Source organism: Marmota flaviventris, chromosome 16, assembly GCF_047511675.1.
Source record: "Marmota flaviventris isolate mMarFla1 chromosome 16, mMarFla1.hap1, whole genome shotgun sequence".
NCBI lineage: Eukaryota > Metazoa > Chordata > Mammalia > Rodentia > Sciuridae > Marmota > Marmota flaviventris.
This window is the reverse complement of record NC_092513.1, coordinates 56,776,911-56,789,458: the sequence shown is the minus strand read 5'-3', so window position 1 is coordinate 56,789,458 and position 12,548 is coordinate 56,776,911. Positions and strand designations below refer to the sequence as shown.

The following is a 12,548-nucleotide window of genomic DNA, read 5'->3' as shown; positions in this document are numbered from 1 at the left end:
GATTCTTTCTGTTCTGCTTTTCCAGACTCACCTCCCCTAGATGAATGGATAAAAAAAGAAATGTGGCATATATACACAATGAAGTATTACTCAGCAATAAAAGAGAATAAAATCATGGCATTTGCAGGTAAATGGATGAAGTTAGAGAAGATAATGCTAAGTGAAATAGCCAATCCCCAAAAAACAAAGGCCGAATGTTTTCTTTGATATAAGGAGGCTGCTTCATAGTGGGATAGGGAGAGGGAGCATGGGAGGATTAGATGAACTCTAGTTAGGACAGAGGGGTGGGAGGGGAAGGGAGGGGGCATGGGGTTATTAATGACGGTGGAATGTGATGATCGTTATTATCCAAAGTACAGGTATAAAGACACGAATTGGTGTGGATGTACTTTGTATACAACCAGAGATATGAAAAATTGTGCTCTATATGTGTAATAAGAATTGTAATGCATTCCGCTGTCATATATAGATTTAAAAAATAATAATAATAAAACCCCATAACTCTACTAGGTTAAGTTAAATTCAATACATTATTATAGCCCTTGTTATGGACTTTGTTTTTCATAGCTTTACTTTATTCATTTATTTTTTATGTGGTGCTGAGGATTGAACCCAGAACCTCACATGTGCTAGGCAAGAGCTCTACCACTGAGCCACAAATCCAGCCCCTTGTTATGGACTTTTTGTAGCATTTTTGATATGAAGTCCCAAATGTCTGCTACCAGATATATCTCAATAAGAGGTACAGACAGACATTTTCTTATTTTAACCCAGCATAGAGGGGACTCTCAAATGTTTGCACAGTAAAATGAATTAATCAAATAATAGTCTAAAAAATGTACTCACTCATTTTTTTCCTCGTCACCAACTACTGCTTTTCTGATATCTGGAATAGAGTTTTCAGAAACAGGAATCAGTCTTCAAAATAAGGCTTATTTATCTGGATTAGCTCTGAACTTCCCAGTAAAAGTAAAGTGGGCTATGAAGTTTAACCCGCCAGCTACTGTGGCTTATTACTAAAGATCTTCTCCATGTTGCTTATCAAGTATTTAGGGAAGGAAACCACTGATGGTTCTGACATCAGTCACTAATTTACCCTTTGTCCTCTTTTTTGTACTCTGTGGAGTAAATGCCAGAAGTAGGACAGGGATTTGTATGGCCTTCAAGGGAGTCCAGAGCTGTGTGGATGTTGTCTTCTGCCATTGCTTTCTGGGCTCTAGATTCCTAGACTGGGTGAGAAATGATGTTAACATCTGAAGAATCTTCGCTGCCCTCATTCAGCCCAGTATAGTCCTGACTCCACCCCTCCATCTGTTTGCTTTTTGTTGCTATAACAAAATAACTAATGTGGATACTTTATACAGAAAAGTATATTTTTATTTCACAGTTTGGTAGCTTCAAGGGCATGGTGCTGTCATCTGCTTGGCTCTGGTGAGGGCCTCTGGCTGCATCACGACTTTCCTAATGGCATTATGGTTGGAGCATGTGCAAGAAGGAGAGATCTCATTGTGAGACAGGAAGCAAAAGAGATTCAAGGACCAGACTTGCTCTTTTTATAACAACATGCTTGTATGGGAATCAACCAGGATCCCATAAGAACTACATTAACTTCTTCTGAGGGCTGTGGTTTCAGTGACCTAATTATATCCCACTAGGCCCCACCTCTTAAAGGTTCTGCCACCTCAACACTGCCACACTGAGGACCAATCTTCCATCACATGAACCTTTAGGGCACACACTCAAACCATATCCAAACCATAGCATTTAGCTTCCTCCTTGAAGTGAGAGACTCCTGCAGCAAGACAGAATCTTTTAAGCTAACACTGTTGACAGATATTTGTGCCCAGCTCACCTATAAATCACCACATTCTGGAAGGGGATTATACTCTTCATTAGTGGTCATCCTGTCCTCAAAGAGCCTTTCCTGAGAGACCTAGATGCAGGCACTTAGAGGTGGTTGTGTGAATGACGATGACTTTCGGTAAGTCTGCGCACTTTATTCATTTAGGATTACTTCTGAAAGGATCCTTAAACAGAATCCCATATTGCTTCAGATACCATTGGCTTTTTGGAAGTCACAAAAAACTCTTTGGAAAACTTTAAATAATTTATTTTACAAGGCCATTCCCTGTCCTGGGAGGTTTTTATGTTGAATTCTATTAACAGCTTTTGTCTTCTGTTATAATGCGTATATTAACAATTAAAAGCCATTTAAAATAATTGATTCCATTCACTAAAGCCAACAAATTAATTAACTGATGCATAATTAATCAGAGCAACAAGGCATCCATTCTTCAGGGGCCAGCTAGGAGAGCTGTGATTTGTGCATTTATGAACAGAGTAGATAACAGGCTGCTGTGCTCTTTAGCCAGATACTGACACCATCAGGGTCATAACATAAGAGCCCAGGACTGTTCGGACCACAGAAGGAGCTCTTGACTTTGCTGTTATTCTCTACACAAGGAAGTGTTGCACTATCGACTTGTCATCTTGGGATGCCATAGCAACAGTAAGACCATAGGCTCTGTGGCTTGAATGACATGCATCTATTTCTCACATTTCTAAAAGTCCAACCTCAAGGTGCCTCCAGATGCCCGTTCCTGTGACAGCTCTCTTCCCAGAGAGCAGACTGACCTTGTCACTAGGACCTCACAGAGAGCTTGGGTCTCTCTTCCTCTGTTCTCTCTTTCTCTTCATTTAAGGACATCAATCCCATCATATAGGTTCCCCTCTCGTGCTCTCATGTTATTCTAATTACCTCTTGAAAAAACCATCTCCAAATACCATCACCTTGGAGGTTAAGGCTTCAACATATGAATTTGGTTAGGAGGGGGAGCCCAAATATTCAGTTTATAACAATTATCCTCAGCTTTGGGCTCAAGATGGACACAGAACTATTGAATGTCAGAAGTGGAGGGTACTTAGAGACCATCCTGGTCCATCGTTCAGTAGACACCAACACATTCAAATCGTGATCCAAAGGGAATACCTGTCTGCAACTTGTTTCTGGCTCATGTGGAGATGAATCCAAAAATTGAGATAAAGCATTTACAAATGATAGCAATTTGACAGTACAGCTCTATATCTGTTGGACTCGATATTTAAAAGTTAGAAGTTATGTTTTGATGTCCTTTCTCATAAATCATTTTGTTGTGCTTAAAATAAACATCACTATGTAAAGGATTATAAAGTATAAAATCAAAGCAAAACCAAACCAAACTGGTCTTCTACTGCAGATATTTCCAGAAGTACCACCTTAGGTTATGCAGAGATATTTAAGCCCAAATATTACAAAAATAGTGTTTTGGTTTGAACATGTTCTAGGGGCAAGTAACATCCCCTTGCAACTGAGTTAGAAGAGATTTGAGCTGCCTTGCATTTGTCTCTGGAGGTACAACTCTGCTCTGCAGAGTTCAAAGCTATCTAGAGAATGAGATGAGCAAAGATACATCAAAGCCATGTAAGCTGTAAATAACATAGCTGCACTGATACTCATTATGAACACATGTCTACTGAAAGGGTCATGAGTTAACTGTGAAAAGTCACATTTTCGTACAATCACCAGCCATAGCTGTACATTAGAGTGCATTAGAGTACAGCACAGCGAATTAATGTCCTAGTTCAGATAACAAGTGGCAAGGACTGAGGACCTACATTTGGGGGCTTTTAGTGAAAATAAACCTAAGCAACATTATTGGGGAGAGTGAAATGTTCATGAAGAGGTAGTGTCCTGGTCCCATTTTCTGTTACTAATAACAACCTATAGAAGAAGTGAGATGAAAGAAAAGAGGTATATTTGGTTCACAGTTCTGGTCCCAGGTGGAAAGGATACTCTGGTGATGGCCTTCTTGCTGGTAGAGTCCTGAGATGGCACAGAGAATTGCATGGTGAGAGACAGGGAGCATGCAAGACTTCTACCAAGCTGACTTTTATAGTAGAGCCAATCTCAAGATGAATCATTAATCACAGCAATGGATTAATGTGTTCATGAAGGCAGGGGTCTAGTCACCTCTTACAGGTCTTGTATCTTAATACCTTACATGGGAATTAAATTTAAGTGAATTTTGGAAGGGATAAACCACATCCATACCATAGCAGGTAGTTAGCTATATTCAGTATTTTACTAATAAAAGTGAGAAGAGGGCTGGGGGTGTAGCTCAGTGGAAGAGCATGTGCTTAGCATGCATGAGACCCTGGGTTCAAACCCCCAGCACCCTCCCTACAAAAGTGAAGAGTCATCATTCTGACTTGAAGTGATCCTCAAGGTCAACTCTAATTTGTCCTTGGATTGTGGTAATGAGAACACTTTCTTGCAAGTTTGCCTAAAGCCTTATTTTGTGCTGTCATAGCTCTAACAGATTTTGTAGTTCTTTGGATGGGATTCAAGGTGGGACTGTCCTAGTGATTTATAGGATATCCTATATGCACAATAGACCATATGGGATGACTCCCCACAAAGCCATACATCACCTCCCTTCCTTGAATTCCTGCTAAGTACTAGAGTTTTGACTTGGGAACGAAGAGGACCTGTGGTTTGGCTTTTGTGCATGAGTAGTTTTGAAATATGATCTCAAGATTTTAAAAAGTGAAACCGCTATTCTGAAAATAAAGGTTGCTTAATGCAAAACTGATTCCATGTTGCTTTATCATAGAAAAAAAATGGCATAAATAGAAGAGAACATAAATCACTTGAGATCGTATGTGGGATGCATTTAGTCACATGAATGGAGATAAATCTAATTTACTGAATTAGGAATATTATATTTCCAAAACCCAAGCGAGTGGCTTGATTTAACATATCTGACACTTTTTAAGTTACACTAATAACAATGGAGAATATCAGTAGTGGAAAAAAAATTAGAGAGAGCTAGATTCAAATGTTAACACCACTACTTTCTAGCTATACAACCTCAGATGTTTATTTAAACTCTGAGTCTCAGTGTCCAAATGTGTAAAATGAAAGGTTAGTGAGTGACTCACTGTAATAGTTTGAATCTTGAATGTCCTCCAAAAGCCCATGTGTCAAAGAATTTGTCCCAACTGGGAGGTGGTGGAACTTTTTGGAAATTGGGCCTAGTGGAAGGAAGTTAGGACACTGGGAGTGCCCTTGAAAGGATATTTGGACCCTAGCCCTTTCCTATTTCTCTCTTTGGCTTCCTGCCCACCATCATACGCTCCCACCATGATTCCATGTCTTGTCACAGGCCCAAAAGCAATGAACCAAATGACCATAGACTGAAACCTTTGAAACTGAGCCAAAACAAAGCTTTGCTCTTTTTAAGTTAATTTCTCATAGGTATTCCTTACAGTGATGGAAAGCGATTAACACACTCACATTTGCAGAACTCTTCTTATATCCTAGTCTCTATGCTAATATTTGTGTATTTTTTCCACTTGACCTTACAACAGATCTTTGAAGTTATGTAATATGATGACCTGGTATCCAGATTGAAACATGCAACTATTGTAGCTCCAGAGGGAAAAAAATATATATAAAGGACTTAGCCTTCTGCCTGATATATAGTAGGTACTTTAAAAATGTAGTCATTAAATCTATTTATTATTATAGCTACTGTTGTGACAAAACTAACATGGGAAGTGAAAACCACAAACATTTGGCCTTGGCACTGAACTGACCTTCTGCTAGAAGAATCTGCAACTGCTCTGCCTTAAGGGTACATTAAGGAGGCCACAGTCTCCAGGCCCCCGCCTCACCTGTAAGCATTCATCAATAAGAAAAGCAGGTTTACTGTCAGGTAAGTTCTAGATAGAAAATAATTCTAGGCATAACCAGAAAGTTCCATGATGTCCCACATATCTCTTGCCTAAACTCATCTTAGGGTAGCTTATGCTATTCATTCTACTGGGATAGCAACAAAGCTTAAATATGCAAATATGCAGGAGAAGGGTACAAAATAATGTGAATAAATGCCAGATGCACAGCATAAAATGATATTAGAGCTTAATAGATATGACAGAAAGAGACAGGGATATAGAAAAACAATGGTTACCTGGCATGGGTCAGAAGATGCTATTGAAAGAAAAAGGGACTCAAAACAGGGCTACACATGGCTGGCACTGCCTATCTTCACCTGTGTACAGACAGGTTACATTTTGAGCAAAGGGAAGAATCCTCTAGAAGAAGCGAGCCGTGCTTTAATGAACCTTCATGGGAACCATGCTTGCCACCTTGCCCAACCGTATCCTCTTGGGGCGGCACCTGGGTGTATGTGTGATCATATAACTTCCCCTCCCCTTCAACTTTTTTTTTGTTTGTTTGTTTTTTGTTTCAGTATTAAAGATCAAACTCAGGGGTGCTCAACCACTGAACCACATCCTCAGGCCTTTTTTTGTATTTTATTTACAGACAGGGTCTCACTGAGTTGCTTAGGACCTTGCTAAGCTGCTGAGGTTGGCTTTGAACTCGTGATCCTCCTGCCTCAGCCTCCTGAGCTGCTGGGATTACAGGTGTGTGCCACTGCACCCGTCCTCTTCAATTTTACTGCATGTGTGTCAGGCAGCTTTTTATTGTTGTGACAAAATACCTGATAATATCAACTTAGAGGAGGAAAAATTCACTTTGGCTCCATTTCAGAGGTTTCAGTCCATGGTTGGCTGGCTCCATTGTTTCTGGGTTCTGTGGGAGGCAATACATCATGGTGGAAGGACAAAGCAGAACAGAGTTGCTCACTTTATAGCAGCTGGAAGGACAGAGAGAAAAAGAGAGAGAGAAAGGGGTCAGGACAAGACATAGTTCCTCCTAGGACAGGACTCAAGCACCCACTCCCTTCCACTAGGCCCCCCTCCTCCAGTTTCGCCCACCTCCCAATAGCCCATTCAGCTATGATGCCATCAATGGAGTAACCCACTGATGAGGTCAGAGCCCTCAGGATCCAATCACATTTCAAGCCCCACCTCTGGACACTGCTGCCCTGGGAACCAAGCCTTCAGTGCAGGAGACTTTGGGATGATTCCAAAGCCAAACCATAACATTGTGCTGTGGTTATCAAAAGAAGCTCTTTGAGTTCAAACCCCAGTTTACTACCCAGCTTCTGGACTTTGGGCAAATATTCACCTTCATGAACAGGGAGCTCAGGAGGCAAAAAAAAAAAAAAAAGGATTGGATGTCCACTGTGAGCCGGGCAGGTAGGTGGTGTGCAATGCATTATTCATCTTCCTTTGAAGCCTCTCCCAGCCTCCAGGCCATGGGGCAAATCAATAGAAAATTGTCTGAGATTTGATATGAGGAAAGATAAAAATAAAAACCAGATTCACTTTCTCTCCTTTTCTCACCATCTCCCCACTTGCTCCCCGGCCCAGGAGGCTTTGTTGGGGACAGAGGGACCCTGTGAGGCTGAAAGAGAGGAGAGAACAGGCAGAGCCTTGTCCTCAGCCCTGCAGGAGCGCAGCACCCTGAAGCCCTTCAAAGACGCCCTTCCTGCCTTTCCCTTTGCTTTCTCTTTAGATGAGGCCATTCTGGGCCTCAATCTGCCAATCTGCAAACTGAACGGTGGCTTACAACCATTTACTTAACGTGGATGATAATGAGCTCAACATTCTCTTTCCAGGTCCCTCTAAGCATCTCTTACACCATGATCCCCCAACACATCCCAAGAAGAAGATAAATGAGAACTTTGGGGGCCTCCCATAGGCTGCAATCATCAGATGGCAAAACCCATATTAGGTAACTCAGTAAATATACTTTAAAACAAAGTCAATAAAAAGTATCCAAATGACTATTGCATGGTCAACCCTTGTCTGCTGAGCATACACCATGTGCTAATTAATGTTCCTGGGAGGGATCAATTTCATATTCTTGTTCTGGAGAAATTCATAATATTTTATAAAGAGATAAATATGTGAACCGAAATAACTCTAGTCCAAGGATAAAGGGGTCAGTACCACAAAAGAGATACAAATTAAGTGTTATATGATTTTAAAGGAGACAGAGTTAACTGTAATCTGGAAGTCAGGACACACTTACACCTTAAATGCTTCTCATAGGAATAGCTTTGTGAAGAGGGAGTGGCTGGAGATGAGTTTTGAGAGGAGATAGGATGGAGATCCATGAGGATGGGTATGGAGGGGTAGAGAAGGGGGAGGGAGGGAATTTACCAGAGGAGAAGCAAGGAGAAGAAGTCTAGGCAGGGTCCCTGGGCAGAGAGTGGTGCCATTAGATTAGCTGTTTCAGAACAAGGAGGTCATAAATGTAGGGTGGAATCTTATAAAGTCTTGAACTCTAGGCTGTGTATTTTAATCATTAGAAAACATGGAAAATTTTGCAGCAGAGACTGACATGTAGGAACTGAGTGGAAGGAGAAGGGTGGAGAGGAGAATCTGGCTCAAATTCACATTAGAGAGCATGGTGGCTACAGTTGTAAAGGGGACCAAAAAAGGATTAAAGGCAGAAGAATCCCCCATCCTTCCAGGGAATTGCCCCCACTTGTTCCTGTTGCTCTTGTGCAATGATCAATAAAGTTCTCTACTGGGTAAGTGTACCAGCATAGATAACGAATTATAGCTGTCTCTCAGTATCCTTGGAGGATTGGTTTCAGGACCCCCTGTGAATAACAAAATCCAGGATGCTCAAGTCCTTTATTTAAAATGGCAGAATATTTGCATATAACCTACACAATCTTCTTGTATACTTTAAATCATCTCTAGATCACTCGTAATAACTAATTCAATGTAAATGCTATGTAAATCATTGTACTGTATTGTTTAGGGAATAATGATGAGAAAAAAAAAATTGTCTGTGCGTGTTCTGTATAGACACAAATTTTTTCCCCAAGTATTTTCTATGCATGGATAGTTAAATCTGCAGATGTGGAGCTCACAGTTAAAAGAGGGCTGGTATCATTGACAAACATGTGATCCTGAGTTTACCAAGTGGAAGGGTGTGACACATACACAGAGAAACAAACTTTGGGGGCAAAAAAAGTCTGGTTTGGGATATACTAAATTTGAGGTAGCGTTTGGACCTAAAAATGGAAAACAGATAGCAACTAATGTATTTTGAGTGCTTACTGTGGACCAACCAGAATACTCACTCATTTAACTCTTTTTTTTTTTTTTTTTTGGTGGTGCTAGGGATTGAACTCAGGACCTTGTGCATACAAGGCAGGCACTTTACCAACTGAGCTATATCCCTAGCCCTCATTTGTTCTTCACTATAACTTAATGAGGTAGGTTTGATTACTACTCTTATTTTACAGGTAGTAAAACTTGACAGAGAGCATCAGGTGATCAGTAAACTGTTGGAAATTCACACTGTGCTCTGGGGAGAGAACCCAAAATTGAGACAAAGGACCAGGTTCCTTACCTTCCAGGAAGAGGTGGTTGATTCCAAGAGGCTAATGTCTGTTGTCAAAATAGATAAGCAAAGGATGCAGGTCAGGAACAAAGGTGGACATAGCACGGGGAAGCGGCGGTCAGGGAGAGCCAGTGCAGTGTTCACTTAGTGATGGGCACGCCCAAGCCACAGCGTCATGAGAACTTGAAAATAAAAGAGTCAATGACTCTAATTAAACTCAGGCAGGAGCTGTTTGCTGTGCATTCCAGGTGGGGGTGGATTGCAATCATACTGTTTTTGTTATATTGGGTCCCTGGTAGTATTTTGAGCACTTGCTTTGTGTACTACAGGAAAGTAGGATACAATTAGCTGTGAGGTTCTTTTAGATTGAATAAGTTACCATATTGAGACTGCTGGCACTTCTAACACAGACTGGGCTAGAATTTATTCTTTCTTGGTTTATTTATATTCTTTACCGTCATCCTGCCTGGGCAATTTGTTCTTTTTACGACCAACCTGTTTTTGTTTTACTTTGTTTCTTTAAATTATGCTGAAGGGAAATTGAAAGTTTCTCAACTTTGTCGCTATTGAAATTTGGGGTTGGATAATTCTATGTTTTGGAGGCCTATCCTCTGCATGGTAGGGCATTCAGCAGCCTCTCTGGTGTGTGTCTTCTAGGTGTCAGAAGCATTCCCCTCCCCCAGCTGTGACAATCAAAAATAGCTCCAGACTTTGTCGTATGTCCCCTGGAAGCAAGATATCTCTCTCTTGAAGAACCACTGGGCTAAGATCACTCCCACTAAGGTGTTAGTGACTTACTATGCTAATTCTTCAATGACTATTTCCATTTGCAAGTGGAACTAAGGAAGGCAATGCAGATGTGCAGAAATGTCAATTTCTCTATTTTTCTGCAACTCAACTCAGCTTTTTCTAATTTAAGTGTCTACATGGCAGAAATGCAATCCATGTAATGGATCTGCTTGGTCATCTTCAGGATTGGATGGGAGCAATTGTCTGCAGGGTTTCTCCCTCAGTCCTGGGCTATCTATGTAGCACTGTGGTGTCTTTTAGGCAGGAGCCTTAGTCTGGTCTTTTCTTTCTCATAACCCCCTCTCTCCCCTGCAAACAGCTGGATGGAAAGCAGCCAGTGACAGTATCTCTTGCTTTGTCTTCACCCTCTTGTTTTTCCTCTTCCCAAGGTTGGAGGAAGGAGGGGGAGAAAGAAACTCTCATGTTTAAAAATCCAGAATTTGCTGTCTTTGTTCTCTGATTCTACAATGGCAACAGCTTCCTCCAAAGATGGTGATGAATCACTGCTGTCGGCTTGGGCAGGAGGAAGACCCAGGGGCCCAGTGGAGAAATGGACTGGAAAGAGAACACATGGCTTAATATCCTCCAGCCCTCCTCCCTTGGTGTCCACCCCCCCTCTACAGGTACCACAGCTCCAGGGATGCATACAGAACAGCATTTTCCATGAACATCCTCCAAAAACCACAGGACGCTGCACACGTTGTCATTTGACTAATTCCAACAGTCTCCTGAGTGGGTAACTAGGGACCCCACGTATGGAACTTCAAAATATCCACTTCTCACCATCACTTATCCAAAAGAACATCAGACTACACAGCATCACCTCCACGTCTCTGTGGACCTGTGGATTGCAGTGGGAAGTCTGGGAGGAGGTCAATATGGAGAAGAATGTTTAGGAAATATGTGTGTTTGACCTACACAGAATGATCATCCCTCAAAAGGGAAGGGTATAATAAGACACAGTGAAAATCAGCCCAGCCTTTCCACAGCTATATTTAATAATGAACAGTATCAAGCATTCATCCTGGGCTGAGGCGTTACCTCATGGGGTTTTAAAATTACCAAGATGATGCTCTTTCTTTAAGCCTCCATCCCCTGTACGCTGTACTTATCCAGTTTCACTGGGCAAATAGCCTCAGTGACAGCAGAACTTGCCCAAGCTCCACCTGCCTGCATCTCACCTCTTCTCTCTCTCCTTTACTCTGAAGGAACTTTCTAGGTTCCTAGCAAGACGAGCTTCTCCATCTTCTCTAGACCCCACCTTCTCCTCCTTAACTTTGTGCAACTTATACTCCTGGTTCTAGTCTGTCTTGTCAAAATCTGCCTTTCTATTGTTTTTTTTCCCAGAAGAGTAAATATGATTTTTTTCCCTCCATATCAAAGGGAAAAAATAAAACAACACAAAACAAAAACCCCGTGTGGTTTTTGCTTACCCTCTGCTATCACCTGCTTTCCCTCCTTTCCATTACAGCCAAAGTCCTCCACAGAGTACTCCATCCTCCCCTCCCGGTGTCCTCTCCTCTGTCGTAAGCTGGCTCCATTCAGCCTCTTCCCACTCTTCCACGGAAGCTGCTCCAGGTGGAGATACCAGCAACCCCCAATTGCTAAACCCAACCGTCAGAAGCCACTGATCAACATGGTACCCCACCCTGTACCCAGCCCGCTTTCTCCATTTGGAATCGAAAACTTCACCACCTCTGCTCTTCCCTGCATTCCTTAACCACCTAGTTTTCTTGGAGAGCTCAGCCAGTTACAGGACAATAGCTGCCTATAAGCTGATGATGCCCAAAATTTGTAAGTCCAGCCTGGATCACTACCTGGACTTTAGACTACCTTCTTGAAATCTCCACTGGGATGCCTACAGATATCTAGAACTTTTAAATGTTCCGTGATGAGCTCCTGACCTTTCCCCACCCGTACACCATCCACCCTGCAGTTTCTCACTGGATTGAACGTCAATTTTGACTTTCGGTTGATCAGGCCAAAGTAATTCTCGATTCTTCCTTGCATAATCTTCATCTAGTCATCAGCGGCTTCTGTCAGTTTCAAAATGTTTCCAAATTCTGAGCACTTCCCACTTTCCCCACTGCCAACAGCTCCATGAGCCTGTGATCCTGTTATTGTAATTGGTTTTCAGACTTGTCACAGCACAAACGGTCTTAATCAAGCATGTGTTGGACCAGGGGTCCTCATGTGTTTGGTTTCAGAATAATTTACTCCCTTAAAAGTGATTGAGGACCCCTCCACACCTCTGTCCTTGTAGGTTATATCTACTGATACTATTGCATTAAGAATTAAAACTGATGTTTAAAAATAATAAATTTGTTTTAAAATAACATAATAAACTTATTACATATTAATGTAAATAAAATGATTTTATGAAAAATATCTTGTCCAAAACAAAAACAAAAAAAGTGAAAAGTAGCAGTACACATTTTTGATGAGC

The 12,548-nt window shown here is 41.5% G+C and overlaps 1 long non-coding RNA gene and 1 other non-coding gene across 2 annotated transcripts; one reads left to right on the top strand and one right to left on the bottom strand.

The window, feature by feature from the left end:
• Positions 1-4,146: 4,146 nt before the first annotated feature.
• Trnaa-agc (transfer RNA alanine (anticodon AGC)) lies at positions 4,147-4,219 on the top strand. The gene has a single exon. It is a non-coding gene; the product is annotated as a tRNA-Ala (tRNA).
• Positions 4,220-6,485: 2,266 nt separating this feature from the next.
• On the bottom strand, positions 6,486-9,472 carry LOC139702210 (uncharacterized). Its single transcript, XR_011704796.1, has 3 exons — positions 9,323-9,472; positions 7,076-7,230; positions 6,486-6,701 (listed from the first exon to the last, which is right to left on the bottom strand). It is a non-coding gene; the product is annotated as an uncharacterized lncRNA (long non-coding RNA).
• Positions 9,473-12,548: the final 3,076 nt, after the last annotated feature.